Source organism: Tursiops truncatus, chromosome 8 (assembly GCF_011762595.2).
Source record: "Tursiops truncatus isolate mTurTru1 chromosome 8, mTurTru1.mat.Y, whole genome shotgun sequence".
Taxonomy (NCBI): domain Eukaryota; kingdom Metazoa; phylum Chordata; class Mammalia; order Artiodactyla; family Delphinidae; genus Tursiops; species Tursiops truncatus.
Window position 1 is genome coordinate 20,811,267 of NC_047041.1, and position 16,043 is coordinate 20,827,309.

Below are 16,043 nucleotides of genomic sequence, written 5' to 3' on the forward strand. Positions count from 1 at the left end.
ACCCCCAAGCCTCCGCCGGAAACTCGCTAAGTTGGCCACAACCACGGCCGGAAGCCCTTAGTTTCCTCGATAGAAGCTGGGGTCTAGCGTGCGCCCTTGTGCGCCACCTGAATCCCACTTCTGCAGTGATCGCCGACTTCGGGACCAGTCCAAGCCTTGGAGTCGAGATAGGAGAGTCAAAACATCAACTTTGAGGCGTCTTGTCCTGTTGGAGTCAGTGGGGGAGCACTTCAGCTCTCTTTTACTCTGAGTTGGCCTCCTACACCCCACCCCACCCCCCGCCCCGCGACCAGCTTCCTTTCCCCCCCCAACTATGTCTAAATAAAGCTTCCCTTAGCTCCACCGTCCCAATCCCCTTTCCACACCAGGTTGCTGTAGCTCAGCACCCTCTATGGCGAAGTTCTGGGCCTGCAGTGGTTGGTGAATTCAATGAGGCAGCTAACAACCTAGCCTATGGAAGCTAGAGGTGTGAACTGGGCTGATAGGCACCCCTGTATATAATGTTTTATACACTTTCCCCCCTGCATCCTTTAAGACCAATCTTACGGAAAGACGGTCGATTTAGATTGTAACATCAGTCCCACTAAAAGCTGCTTAGACTGCAACAGTTGTAAATATATCGGATGAGTGGACCCAGCCCCTTCATGAAAAACACTATAAAAATTTTGGTTAATGAATTCTTATAAAAATATTAATAAGTGTATGTGCATAGCTTTCCCGGGAGATCTGGTTAATCTAGGAACAATTTAAGCATTTCAGCGATAGGAAAGTTGTAATTACTGTGGCGGGAATTGAAATGGACATCATAAAACCAATTTAGGAAAGGAAATGGACACATTGGTAATAACCACAATTTAGTTTCCTTATGGCCTTATGGTTTCCATAGTGACCTTATGGCACTTTATGCTTTCAAGATATTAATACAGTCTCACAGAAAGATAGCTCAAAAATTGATAATTACAAATCTATACAATGACAGTCAGCTAAGGAGAAAAATCCTATTCCCCAACATATCCGAAAATTTTTTGGTTCAGAGCCTGAAGCAATATTGAAAAATTGTATATAAAGATATACATATATTACATATGTTGCATATTTAGCAGCCAACATGTGGATATCTCTCTTGGCTGACCTATTGAAAAACAGGCAATGGGTAATGTTAGCAAATTCCAATCCCCCCAGTCCCCCCCCACCCCCAGAACATTGATATGCACAGGCAGCTCATTTAGATGAATTCCCAAGTCTTTTTACCTGGCCGTGTGGTTAGTGATTGGTACTATTAGCAATCAGCTAACTACACTGCCTAGTAACTAGACTCACAGGAAAAAAAAAAGGCTTTCATCATAAACTGCGTCTCAGGTTGGTGCCCCATACGTTGTGACAGGCAAATCATTGTTTCAGTTGTAGCTCACTTTACTTGGTGGGTTGATGAATACCCTACTAAATAATGAAAAATAGGCACAATGAATCACAACAAACAGCATTAAGCATTACATAGGGGGCTCCACCCAGCAGTTTAAATGTCTTAAAGCCATTCAATACCACGGATTTCGCTTTGCTTACATGGTATTGTACAATCTTACTTTTACTCCTAGAGGTTGCTAACAGTTTAACCATATCTAGAAGCAGCAGCTCGCAGGAGTCTGCAGGGGTTACTAGCATGTTGGCAACGTGCTCCGTCAGCAGCGCTAAACGCTGACGCATCAAATCTCGAAGCTCAGTGGGCTCTTCTCAAACGCTTGGGGTCGGCGGTTTGCCGCCGAGGGTGGCGTCTTCCTCCTGGCGGGGCGGCGGGTGATGCTGTGTCTTGTTTTGATGGCAGTGGAATTAGTGATTGTAAGCATCAGAGTACAATCAGCTAATTACACTGCCTACAAACCGAGCACCGGGCGCCCGCGGGCTGCAGCTCCCGGACGGTTCGCAGCGCCGACGCGGTATCCCCGAGCAGGCGGGCCGCGGGATCGGGCCCGCCGCGACCCCACATTTCACCGGGGGCGACGCCCGATAGTGCCTAGGCGCGAGGGCCAGGACGCTGGTCCTCGGTGGACGCCTCCGAACCCTCCCGGGCACTCTCGCCCGGCCCGCTGGCTGCGCTGGCCCCTGCCGGACTCGCCGCGCACCCTTGGCACTGCCAGCGGGCGGCGCTCCAGCGGGGACCTGCACCCCCAGGTTCGGGCCCCCCAGGCCCAGGTGACTCCCGGGAGCGCCCAGCCAGCTGGCTTCACCGGGGCCACCGAATCCCTGCGCCCCGCCTTCCCTGCCGCTGTCTCCCGCACCACCCAGGGCCCTCCCGCTCAGGTTCCCTTCCCTTCACCTCCCCTTCGTTTTCTCGGGCCGGCTCCCACCTCCCTCACCCGGGTCCGGCCAGCCCCAGAAAACTTCTCTTCAGTTCTGGGCCCAACTCTAGAGCCGGCTCTCAACCCCGTGCGCCCCGCCGCTCCGAGTGGCCGAATAACCGTGGCCGTGGCGGGCTAACCGCCCTTGGAACCCCGCGGGTGGAAGGGGCGGGGCGGGCGCGAGACGGGGTAGGATGGGGGAGGGGCTGCATGGGGGAGGGGAGGAAGCAGCGAGAAGGGGCGGGGGGGCGGGCCCCTGTGTGGAAGAGGCCCCGGAGACAGACACTGGTCTTGAGAAGTTCCCTGAGCTCCTCCCCTCCCCCCTCTCCAAGAAGTCCCACAGGCCCTCCCAGTTTTCAAACCCATCCGTATCAGGGAAAACACCTTGCTGAGTACCAAATTGTAGGCTAGAATTTTCTAATGGGCGGTTGGCCTGGGTAGCCTGTAATGTGCAGGAGGACAGCCTTTGAGGTCCCATCTGTACCCTTGTGTTCCCTGTGGGTTCTCCCTTACACTGTCGGAGGGCCATGCAATAGGGTGGGATCTGGATCTTCTAGTGAAAGAGTGAGACAGCCAGCTCATTAGTTAGATCAGAGTTTGGACCTCTTGAGATCAAGGCCACAGTTTTGTACTCTGTAGGTCAGCTTTAGGCAAAAATGAGTCTTACTTCCAGCACATAATTATTTAAATACCTGCTGTATGTTAGGACCTCAGGTCATTCATTCCACCCTCCCTATGTACAATCTGGATGGTAACACAAGGTGAATGTACATTATTTGCCATTCAAGACAGTATATAGTAAATTACTAAGGTGGGTAGAAATAAAGGGGGCAGGGTGGGGCATGTAGGAGGACTGTAATTGGTCAGGGAAGTTCATGGAGAAGGTGGCACTAGAGTAGGTCCTTGAAGCAAGACTAAATTTGGACATTCAGGGTGAGGGCTGTGGAGGACAGAGAAACAATGTCTTGTGACCAGTTACATTTTCTTATTCTCACAATTCCACATTTGATGATGTAGATGTGTTTATGTGTGCATTTGCAGTAGATTGGGTGAAGAGGATAGTTAGGATTTCTGGGAGACGTCTACTAATAATTCCTTTAGTTCCTTCCCCTTGTTTCCTTCAGTGCATGAATCAGGAGAGAATAAAGAATATTCTTTGTAGAACTTTGTAGAACTCAATTGGAAGTAGCCCCCGACTGCCCTTTGGTCTTCATGCACCCAGGATGGGGTACTTGTTGTTGACCCCAAAAGCTTAGTTCTAAATTATTGCCCACAAAGTAAAACTCCCCAGTTATAGATTGATTCCCTAAACCGAGCAGATGGTCTCATAGATGCCACTCAACGTGGATAGGCCCAGGTGATCTAGATCATTCAACACACATTCTAAGCTCACACTGTTAAAACACCAGAAGAACTTCTCAAGGATGAATTTGAGTGAGTTATAGCATTATCTTTGAATATGAAAGACAGCCCATTGTTTGTTAAATGAATCATTTCTTCTGTGTACACCAAAGAGAAGAGTAAGAAACCAAAGTGAAGTATAAAATGTACAGTACAGAAAACGTTAATTGTAAAAATTGACTTGTAAAGTTAAATTGCAAAAGGCAGGTCTACAACTAACTGTAATTTGTATTCATTGTATCTTTGGGAGAGGCACAATGTTGTTGAATACACTACGTAAATCCCTCACACGCCTTTAACATGTATAATATACCAAGCCATATCAGGCAACATGCTGTAATCAGAGCTAATTAACCTCTGAGCTCTCTAGAGATAACTGAGAGCCAATTTTGTATTTTCTAGTTAAATATACATATAGAAATAAAATCAGGAGCAAAATAGCCTCCATTCCATTAACAATATGCAGACTTAACAAGTCTTGGTTAGGACATAGTTACAAAAGCAATTCTGTTCTTTCAAATTGTTAAGTCATTTTTACCCAATACAGTATTTACTACCTCTTTTTGATTGATGTTTTATGATTATTAGTTGCGTCTTACATGTCTTACCTGAGCTGAATTGCTGCCATCCAAGGCAATGGTTGCAGTAGATGCCTTGAAATTTAGATTTTTAAAACTTATCTTCAAAGGTGATAAAAAATAAAGAAAACTTATATAAAAGTCATCAATATGCGAGGCCTACTGAAATAAGATTTTTAAAATGCAGTTTATTTTGTAGGTAGCACAACTAAAAAATTAAAATAACGAGACGAAATGTGTGTGGCCTAGTTCTGTTTAGAAAAAAAAAAAAAAAGAGTGCTTGTTCTTACGGTTGCTGTTGATTTGGCCTGCAGTTACTAGAGAAACTCCAAGGATCTCATTGCCTTTATGGTTCATGTCTAGACATGCCTGGAGACCAGGGAGACCCATGATTTAATCTAAGTAAGAATGCTTGTGGTGTTTTAAATGCCCAAACAGAAGATTGCATTTGTTTTAGACAGCACCAGGAAGGTACCTTTCAGGGGACTTGTTTACTGTTGTATTTAATTTCTGGGCATTTGGTGATTAGGAAGATGGGGAAGGTGCACTAAGGGAAGGAGGTGAGATTGGTTGTTAGGAGGAAACCAAGAAGAATGTAGAAAACAAATATGTTCTGCTTTAGCTTTGGCAAATTTATATTGGCTAAATTTATCACTCCTAAAAAAAACCAGAGTGATGCGAGTTGGGAATTACAAAAGATGGAGACAACTTATTCTCTGCTTACAACACACACAAACATACCCCCTGAACATTTTCTAACTTCCACAGCTTTTGTCAGGGAGGAAGAAGTGAAGAATCAGACTAAGGAGAAATTATTGGAGTTTAGAAGCTTCTTTTTATACCTGTTTTTTAAGTGTATATTTTTTCTTAGGAAATATAAAACCATGTTTTGATTTTTATGTAGATCAATAAATGTCAGATTACCTTATTAACATTCATGAAACTATAAATAGGAACTAATTTATGTGTTGAAGCAAGACTAGATTGAGGTCAACTTGGTGCCTTTGAAGAACTAAAAATCAACGAATCTGTTTAATTCAAGCTAAAATGAACTGCCAGCAATTTTTCTAATTTTATACTTCTGATTCCATTTCATTGTACTCTCATTAGTAAGAGTGCACCAGATTCTTAATTAGCTTCGTTTCTACTCATTGATTAATTAATACTGTTGCTTTCCATATGAAAATGTTAAATTAATTTATCTTTTTGTAAATCAGAAACAATCTGAAAAATAAGCTTTATAATTAGACTTGCTTGAGCACTTAGTTATGACCTAGCAGCAGGAGCAAAGTTATTGCATATTTGTCATCTTTAGAGAACATAGTCTAGGGATCTATGGTCTAGTTAAAGAGACAGACAATTTATATACATGGATAATTAAGATAGTTATAGTATATTAATTTTATTACTATATACAATATAATAAGTTGTATATTATTTATAGACTTATATAATATATAACTGTTTTAAGTACCAAGATGGTTAGATTAATAGGTGCTTCAAGACTCCTGAATACTAACGTGAGCTTCATTATTGCCAACATGTAGGAAAAAGAAAAAAGAAAAACACCAAGGATTGGGACACAGAGAAGGTTATGTGGAAACTATGGGCTTGATCCAGGTCTGGAAGGAAAAGTAGGACATAGATAAAGGGAAAAGATAGAGAGGATGCTCTTGGTAGCAGGAGCAACTTATGAAGAAAAAACACAAGCAAATTCATGGAGATTGTAATACACATGGCTAATAGGAGAGCAATGAATATGTCCCCACTGGGGAAATAAGATTAGAGAGTCAGGTAAGTAGGAGATAGATCCTGGAGCACTTTAGGTGTTAGGCCAGGGAATTTTAATCTCATTCTTCTGTCTGAGGGGCTGTGACTCATGTGACGTGTTGTTTTATGGAGATTAATAGAGTGGCATAGGTTAGAAGAGGGACAGACAGAGGAGGCTTAGAGTCCATTTAGGAGATTATTTTAATAGCCCAGGTATGGAGTCACACAGAAAATATGGTCTGAATGAAAGAGACTTTGTGAAGGGAACTTCACAGGACCTGGTGACTGGTTAGAGTGAAGAAGAGAACAAGATTAACCTCCAGGTTTCAGTGACAAGTAGAGATGTTGGCAGGCAAATATAGTCAGAGGAGAATTTTGATGTATTTAGGTTTAGGTATGTTTAGGTAATGGAAGGACATTGTGGTGGAGTTAGATATTTGGAGCTGGAACTCTGGAAAGAGACCAGAACTGAAAGGAGAGTTTTAATAGTTTTCTGAAGCTGTAATAGTTGTAATAGTTGAAGTTACAAAGATAAATGAGATCTCCAAGAGAGGTACATTTTCTTATTTTTCATTGAGCCTCTAGCACATGCTGTGATTCACTCAGGACAGCATAGGTGATTATCAGCAATGTATTTTTCTTGAATGGAGATAGAACAAGGAAAGCAGAACGCTCAGGACCAAACTTTGAGAGCATCCATTTCCTATTTAGGGGCTGGCAGATGGAAGTAAACCTTGAGAAGCGTTAGTCCACAAGGAGAAGCAGAAGAGAGGACTCACAGAATCCAAGCTGTTTTAAACAGGGTCATAGACACATATGAATTCAAGGGAAACTGCTGCCTCCGCACACCACATCATAAGGTTTGGTCAGTGGAATTAGCCAGAGGGCAGAGGATGACCGCACTGGCTCCTCCGAAGGTTTGCTTCAGGGCTTGATTCAGTGAGACAGTCGAGGGGCAATGAACTTCTCTAGGCTATTACTAAACAGATTAATTTTCCTGGCTGCTTCCCACCACTGATTAACCTCTGTCGCCTCTCTGAAAAACCTCAGGTAGATTTTCAAGGTTTATAGAGATAATTTGACAACTCTAGGGATTCAGTATGGCCAACAAGTAGACTTGAGTACACAGTTGAAGAAAGTCTACTCTCCTTAAAAACTCTATGAAACCAAAAGGAGGAAATTGGCTATCTTGTTAATTCCTTTACAGGAATGAAAATACTTTAAAGTGTGATTCTCTTAAGCATCACTCTATGACTACTTATTCTTGTTTTTGTTTCTAATCTCCCCGTTTGGTACTTAAGTCTTTTTTCTAGGCAGAATTTATATTCTTTAGTTTTTAATAATTACATAACTCTCATTTGTTACCTTTATTTCCTCTACAAACATAGAATATACCTCAAGGATTTCATCATGCTTACATTTAGTAAGGTTCATATTGTCCTTCCCCTCTTAGCTCATCTACTGCTTGTTTAAAATCCTACTTCCTGGGTAAAATCTTCCTTGGTGACCTTAGTTCATTTTTTTTGTTTGTTTGTTTTGTTTTTGTTTTTTGCGGTACGCGGGCCTCTCACTGTTGTGGCCTCTCCCGTTGCGGAGCACAGGCCCCGGACGCGCAGGCCCAGCGGCCATGGCTCATGGGCCTAGCCGCTCTGCAGCATGTGGGATCTTCCCGGACCGGGGCACGAACCCGTGTCCCCTGCATCGGCAGGCAGACTCTCAACCACTGCGCCACCAGGGAAGCCCCCTTAGTTCATTTTGATATTTCTCTTTTCTCTTTGCACTTAATATATTCACTCTACAATTTATGTCTTCCATTAGTAAGATAATTTTATTATTTAATACCCAAATTGCATTTTGAAATCAACATTATAATATTAGAGAATGCTGGTATATATAACACACATTTATTATATTAGCCCAGAATGTTGTATATACATTTTCTTACACCCTGAGTTATTTTTAGTGGGCTAACTTGGTTTCCAACTTGATGCATGATACATACATTTTTGTGCCCTCTAGGACAATACCACTTAACCGTTGTGTGTGCTCAATAATGCACATGCAAAATAAAAATAAAGTAGGAAAAAGGCTTGTGGTAAATAAAACACTTGTAGGTAATCTTATCAAAAAGAAGCATCATATAGTTTGATTCATTTAGTTTATCAGTAAATCAGTTTCACTTAGTAGATTAGGCAGCTCTAAACTTAATTTCTTTTGGGTTCAAATTAATATTACATGACTGCAGAATTTTATTAGGTAACATTTTGCAATTTCGTTTCAACAATTAATGTGACTTCCTTTGTATGTGTTTTGAATATAATGGGAGTGAGTTCATGTGTGGGTTTTAGACTAGTTCATTGCTTTATAAAATGGTGCTGCTTAGTTGCTGTTATCAAAAAATATATACTTTCTGTCAGAAGTGGGATTTTTGCTAAAACAGCTATCTTTTTCCCCTCACTAGCAATGAAGTGCATTTGCAAACGGGTGGATGTAATTTGCAATTTAAGGAAGGGAAGCTAATGAAATCAAATGGGTCTGATTTTAAGGCTGGCTATGACATCAAAAGTCCAATCAATTTAATGTTCAATTTAGATGATATTTTAAAATTATCTTGCCTATTTGAAAACTTCTATCATAAATAGTTTCACTTTATAGCTGAAGGTTAGCTAAAACTAAGAAGACAAATGTGTCAAATTTTCGAGGTAAATCTTTATTGGAGAACCTTGAGGCTTGAAGATACCTTAGTGATCAAGTTGAATTCCCTCATGTTAAAATGAAGAAGTGTGATTCTGGAAACTGCTACTTCTACAAGGTCATTTTGGTTACTTTCATGTTTTGAACCATTTGAATCTCTGTTCCAGGCTTAATGAGAAGGTAAAGTATGTCTGTGATGCTCTGTTTCCTTCTGTTCTTCATCCTCATTCTGAGTGACCAGAAATCTCATGCATCCCCCATTTTCTGTGGTGCCTCCACCAGGCTTTCTCTGCTCTTCCAAACCTCTCCAGCCAGAACACAATTCTTTTGTTTTACTATGGATGACCCATCTGACATTTTCCAAAAGGAAATCCTGGGGAGACAAAGTCTTAATCAGGGAATAAATGTCTGATAGTGGGAATTCTGGACATTACTTAAAAACAGTGGGAGAGCTGATTTTTTTGTTTTCTAAACTCAACACCCATTTTCTGTTCTACTTAAATATGAAGTTGGATTAGGCTCACCCAGGCTGAACCGTCTGCTAAATTCTAGTTTCCTTTCAGTGGACATTACTCTATGGGTATTAAATTGCCATAAAAAACTCAGTAGACCTCAATCTGAACCAACCGTTGTTCTTTTTATACGGGTTCTTCTGCTGAACTCAGTTATTTCAATGATAACATTATTGTCTTGGTTACTAATGCTTGAAACTTGAAGTAATTTTGGAGTATCCCATTTCTCAAGCTCTGTATCCAAATGGTCTTGTGTACATATCTGAGCTCTTTCTCTAGATCATAAACTTCTTGAAAGGAAAGTTGAAATTTTTTTTAAGCCCACAGCATGTAGCAGTGTCTAATATGTAGTAGATAAGTCACTGAATACACTGAGTAAATGTTAATTATAACAGAAGGTATAATTGTCATTAATGTGTAGGAGGTGATTTTAATAAGGTGTTTAAGATCATCATAAACAAGTAACTGAAGGAAGTCTTGCATGACGTATAGTTTCTGTTTGATTGTTCTTTCCTGAAGTCTAAGTACACTGTTATTCTACTGTTCTATTCACAATTTCCAAGGCCTGCCTGGACCTGTTGCAGAAAACAATGCTAGTAAAGGGTTCAAAGCCTCATCAGCTAATGTGTTTCACCAACTCAGAGGGCAATAGAATGGCATGTCATCAGGAAGGTGAAATAGTGAAAGAATTATTAAACACCATTTTAATGTTGTAAATGCAAACACAAACCATTTGAAAAGGAAAAATTTGAGTATATGCTAATAACATATGTTGCCTTTGGTTCTGAAGCAGATTTTGTTTCAGCAATATATGAGTAGTTGTCCTGATTTTCAATTTTGTCACCGCTAACATAAGTTAAAAAAAAAATCTTTGGAAAAGTTATCTCAGCAAAGGCTAGAAAAGATGAGAATAAATGATGTGAATTTGTCATAACAATTTTTGTTAAGCTTAAGGCATTACTAAGCAATCAAAAGTGTAAAATAAAATTAAAATCTCCTTGATAGCTAGGAGATATCTATCTTAACAATATTCCACCCTTGCTGCTCATTAGAATCACTTGGAGATCTCTTTTTTTTTTTTTCCGTACGTGGGCCTCTCACTGTTGTGGCCTCTCCCGTTGCGGAGCAGAGGCTCCAGACGCGCAGGCTCAGCGGCCATGGCTCACAGGCCCCCCCGCTCCGCGGCATGTGGGATCTTCCCAGACCGGGACATGCATCGGCAGGCGGACTCTCAACCACTGCACCACCAGGGAAGCCCTCACTTAGAGACCTTTAAAAAATCCCGATGCCCAGGTTGCACTCCATCCCAATTAAATCAGAATGTCCAGGGGGTAGGAGCCAGGCATTTAAAAAAGATATTTAGGTGATTCCAAGTACAGCAGTTTGGGAACTCCTGCCACTGAGTGAGGGGAATGAGAAATATATCAGGAGAAGCTGAAATAAGTAACATACTGTGGAAGGAAAAGGACATTAAGGTCCTAGTCTCACCTTTATCTTATGTGTTCTGTGCTTATAGTAGACACTTAAATACTTACTGAATTGAACTGAACTAGCCTTATTAAATCGTGCCATTACTAGACATCAAGGTGCTCACCCATCTGTTTCTATGGTCCTTATATTACCATTTCTCATACATCTTAACATCAAAGATATTACACTAGCCAGTGCACCTCCTAATATGTGTTCCATCTCAGTTCATCACTGATGAAGTTTGTAACAATCACAGCACTCCAGCATGCCAGGAGCCATCTACATCCATATTCTAGTACCACCAGCCATGAGGTTTTTATTCCAGCCAGCAGGTGAGTAATCCACTTCCCAAATCCCATTTTAGACTCTGCTTCCTTACACATTCCTGTTACAAACTGTCTTAGACTAAGCTCCTTAGGAACAGCCTCTGAGATGGGGAGTTGCATGCAGAAAGTTTATTGGGGAGTTTTCTTGAGAAATACACACATAAGGGAGTGAGAAAGATAGGATCGGGTAGAGGGAGAGGTGGACCAGTGATTTGCTTGTAGTAGAGGCCTCTGCCTATCTTATGGGGAGCTCTGGAGATGGGATGGCCCTTCAGAGTTGTTACAAATTGAACATGGGGGCCAGGCTTTTGTACCCCTACACTAGCCAGTCAATGGTTGCAGGCCACCCCTTGGGCAAGGGATAACTATACCATGAGGCAGTATCTGAGAGTAATTCCCAATGAGAGATAGAGCCTTGAGCCATCATCATCTGATAGTTCCAGTAGTTGGGGGATGATTGTATTGACGCTGAAGAGGGGAATGACTTATTGTTGGCCAATGGGAGCTCTTCATGTAGGTTTTTGTATCTTTTGACCTGACCCATTGGTTTTTTATAGCTTTCTTGCTTTCTGGTATAATACATTGCAGGCTAAGCTAACATATTACCTGAATGAGAACTGGAATCATTTCTCATTCAGGTAATATTTCTCATTCAGGTAACCATTTCTCCAAGGATTTTTTTTTAAAGTGGGAAATTGTAATTAGAGACCACAAAATGAGTGTTAGCATTATTTATTGATTCTAGGCCTTTTTAGTGGACGAACTAAAATACATATTTTAGTATGTTAAAAAAATTACAAGTTCAGATTAATAGTGCCATTTTAAATTTAACATTATAGGATTTTTACTTAATTTCTTTGAGTTTGTACTTTTATTCTTTTTTCCTTACATTGAAAATCTTAGTACATGACAACATGGAAGTAAATATGTATATTACCCTATTCTATTCTCTCTCTCTGTATGTATATATTATATATATATAGCTTCAAATTGTAATACTAATATTACTATAAACATGGTACAGAATGACATTTTAAAAACATATCTTCATAGTTTTCTCTAGAATATATTCCAATGTGTTCTAGAATCACTTGAAATATTTCTTTTCTTTGTATAGTTGTCACTAGATATAATTTTTGTCTTGCTAGTAAAATGTAAGCATAGTAGATCCTAAAATTAATTTGACTTTCCATTCATTTTGAAGTTTTGAGTGAAATTCATTTTACGATAGAATTAATTGGGTGAAGTGAAAATGACTAGTGAAGGAACACCATTTTGAAGCGGGATCTCCTAGGATTCTGTCAAATCACTCTTCTTGATCTTAATACTATTCAGCTTGTTTATTTATTACTTGTAGGAGGACATATTCTTGTCAAATTTACAGATAACATGTAGCCAAAAAGATAAGAGAATTTAGTGGATGACAAAATCAGGGTCACAAATAATCTTGATTCCCTAATGGTCTAAATTTAACACAATGACATATGACAGGTACAGCTGAATATGTAGTTATCTTTCACTCTATTTAATCCACAAAAGCATTAGAAAAGACATAATAAAATGATAAATGTAAACTTACATTTATTAATAAGATGGGCACTTTTGAGTACTTAGTATATTCAGTAAATTCAGTTAGGATCCAAATCTGGCAGTCTGATTCCAAGACCTTAAGTACACGTCTTACCCACCTTTTTACAGATGATATTTTGAAGATTAAAGCAGTTGAGAAACCTCTCCAAGTTTCTAGTAAGCTAGAGGACTGGGAGTCAATCCCATGACGCTTGATCTTATAGCTGATTTGTTAACTACTCTGCTGTACTGCCTTCCTGTAACAACTGCTACATACCCGCCACCAGGTACTTTAATACAAAACATTATTGACTGTAGCTTGCTAACAACCCTATAAGGTCACTATCATCCCTCCCAATTTCACAGACAGGCAAATGAAAGTTCAAGAAGTTAAGCAAGGGTCTTCCCTGGTGGCGCAGTGGTTGAGGGTCCGCCTGCCAATGCAGGGAACGCAGGCTCGTGCCCCGGTCCGGGAGGATCCCACATGCCGCGGAGCGGCTGGGTCCTTGGGCCATGGCCGCTGAGCCTGCGCGTCCGGAGCCTGTGCTCCGCGACGCGAGAGGCCACAGCGGTGGGAGGCCCACATACCGCAAAAAAAAAAAACAAACCCATAAACAAACAAACAAAAAAAAAGTTAAGCAAGTTGCCCAAGGTTACACGGATAGTGAGTTGTAAAGTTGCCATTTATACCTAGTCCTGTCTGACTCCAAAGCCCATATATTTAAAAATTTTTTAATTTATTTTTAAAAAATTAAAAAATATTTTAATACATTTTAAAGGTTACTTTCCATTTACACTTGTTACAAAATATTGTCTGTATTTTACACCCAATAGTTTGTGCCCCCCACTCCCCCACCCTTATATTGCCCCTTCCCCCCACCTCACTGATAATCACTAGTTTGTTCTCTATAGCTGTGCCTGCTTTTTTTGTTATATTCACTAGTTTTTGTATTTTTTTAGATTCCACATATAAGTGATATCAGACAGTATTTGGCTTTCTCTGATTTGTTTCACTTAGCATAATGCCCTACAAGTCTATCCATGTTGCTGCAAATGGCAAAATTTTGTTCTTTTTTATGGCTGAGTAGTATTCCATTGTGCGTGCGTGTGTGTGTGTGTGTGTGTGTGTGTGTGTATGCCACATCTTCTTTATCCATTCATCTGTTGATGGACATGTAGGTTGCTTCCATATCTTGGCAATTGTAAATAATGCTGCTATGAACACTGGGGCACATATTTTCTTTTCAAATTAATGTTTTTGGTATTTTTTGGTGTATACCCAGAAGGAGTGGAATTGATGGGTCATATGGTAGTTCTATTTTTAGTTTTTTGAGGAACGTCCATACAGTTTTCCACAGTGGCTGCACCAACTTACATTCCCACCAACAGTGTACAAGGATCCCCTTTTCTCTACATCCTCACTAACATTTGTTACCTGTGTTCTTTTTGATGATAGCCATTCTAACAGGTGTGAGGTGATATCTCATTGCGGTTTTGGTTTGCATTTCCCTGATGATTAGTGATGCTGAGTATCTTTTCATGTGCCTGCTGGCCATCTGCATTCCCTCTTTGGAAAAATGTCTATTCAGGTCTTCTCAAAGCCCATATTCTTAAGCATTATGTTGTGCAGGAAGGAAAGATGTGACAAAAACAATAACATTAGCAGAAAAGGCTAAGTGCTAGTTCAGCGTGAAGCAGAGGTATGATGTCACTACCACCAAGGCGAATGCCACCTGAGGCTGTGTTCTAGAAATAAGTTTTCAGAGCAAGGGAGGTTAACAGTCCCATTCTATTCTGTCATGGCAGAGCACACATTGGGAACATTGGGCTTCTGGGCTTTACACTTTGAAAGAGGATTACTGATGCACCTGAAACTCATCCAGATGTGAGTGCTGAGCACGGAGAAATATCTGAGTAACATGTTTATGGGAAGAACTGTGGAAAAGCTAAGAATAGTTAGCCACTGCCCCCAAAGAGGAGTCTCAAGGGATGCTGAATAGCTAGTATTTGAAGCGTCTTCATGTGGTGGAGGATTAGATACAATCTGTATGGTTCCAGAGGAAAAAAATTAAGCTGCAAATATAGGGAATCAAAGAGTTGGATGTAGTTTCTCAAGGAGAGGAAGGACCTCCTGGCATTTGGAACTTTTTAGAAAAGAAATGGGCTTCCTTGTAAGAGAATGAATTCTTTTTCAGTGACAGAGAACCTGAATGACCACTTATGATGGGTGTTAAAGACATATGCCAGGTGTTGTGGTTCTTAAATTTAGTGAGTATAAGAATCACCAGAGGGAACTTGTTAAATACTGACTCCCAGGTATACCTTCAGAAGTATTGATTCAGTGGATCTGGGATAAGGTCCTGGAATCTGCATTTTTAACAAGCAGCTCAATGGGTCCAAATCAGGTGATCAGCGACCTACGCTTTGAGAGCTAGTGAGACTAGATAAACTTTGAGGTCTCGTCTACTTATTTTACAAATAAGCATTTTAGTGAAAAATGTGTGTAGTCAATATAATGACTATTAAAAGAGAGTTGTCTTTAGTTTCAGAATAGATCCAAGACAAACTTCTTTAATATGTTGATGGTTATGAGAGACAAAAATATTGGAATGTAGGCTCTTAGGATATGGAAGGAGAAGGCTTGATTCTTAATCAATGTCATAAAAGATAAGACTTAAGAGCAAAATAGAAGATAGAAATCCAGTTTGAAGATCTTTAAACACTGTAAGTAAGGAACCCACTCTGCATATGCCAAGGAGCAATCTGATGGGGACCTGGAAAAAGCTGTCAATTATCCTAAAGGACAGCACCTGTGTAAGGTTAACACCTATCAGGTTTGGGGGCCCAGGTTTATATAAACTGCAGCCTAAAACTGACAAAACAAGTGTGGTGAGAGTGTCTTCTAACTCTGGCCCACTTTCTGTTGGGCTAAAGAGCTTTTGCTGGCAAGTTTAATATATATTTGATTAATCTTAACTTTTACTTAAAGTGTGCAACCTGAGAGCCGCATTTTAGGAACTACTGTATCCTGAAATGTTTTTGCTCTCTGTAAATAGGTTTTCAACACTGGTACTTGGAGTAATTTACTGTCCCATGTCCAGACTTTTAAAAGCATTTAATTTGCATAGTGATTCATTTGTTTAAGTGTATTACAGTATTTAAAAGATGTTTTTTTCTTTGAAAATCATTCAAATGATTTGAAAATCATTAAAGGTTAGTTGAGGAATTGGTGTTCCTGGCTGTTTTGTTGATTGATAGTATTGATGTGCTTTTTTTTAGTTCATTAAAGACTAACAAGGGACCTCTGTTTTAAATTTAAGGTATATAAAGTTTCCAAATGGCAGTTACATGTTGATAATAAGTTAGACCCTTGTTTCTGTTTAATTT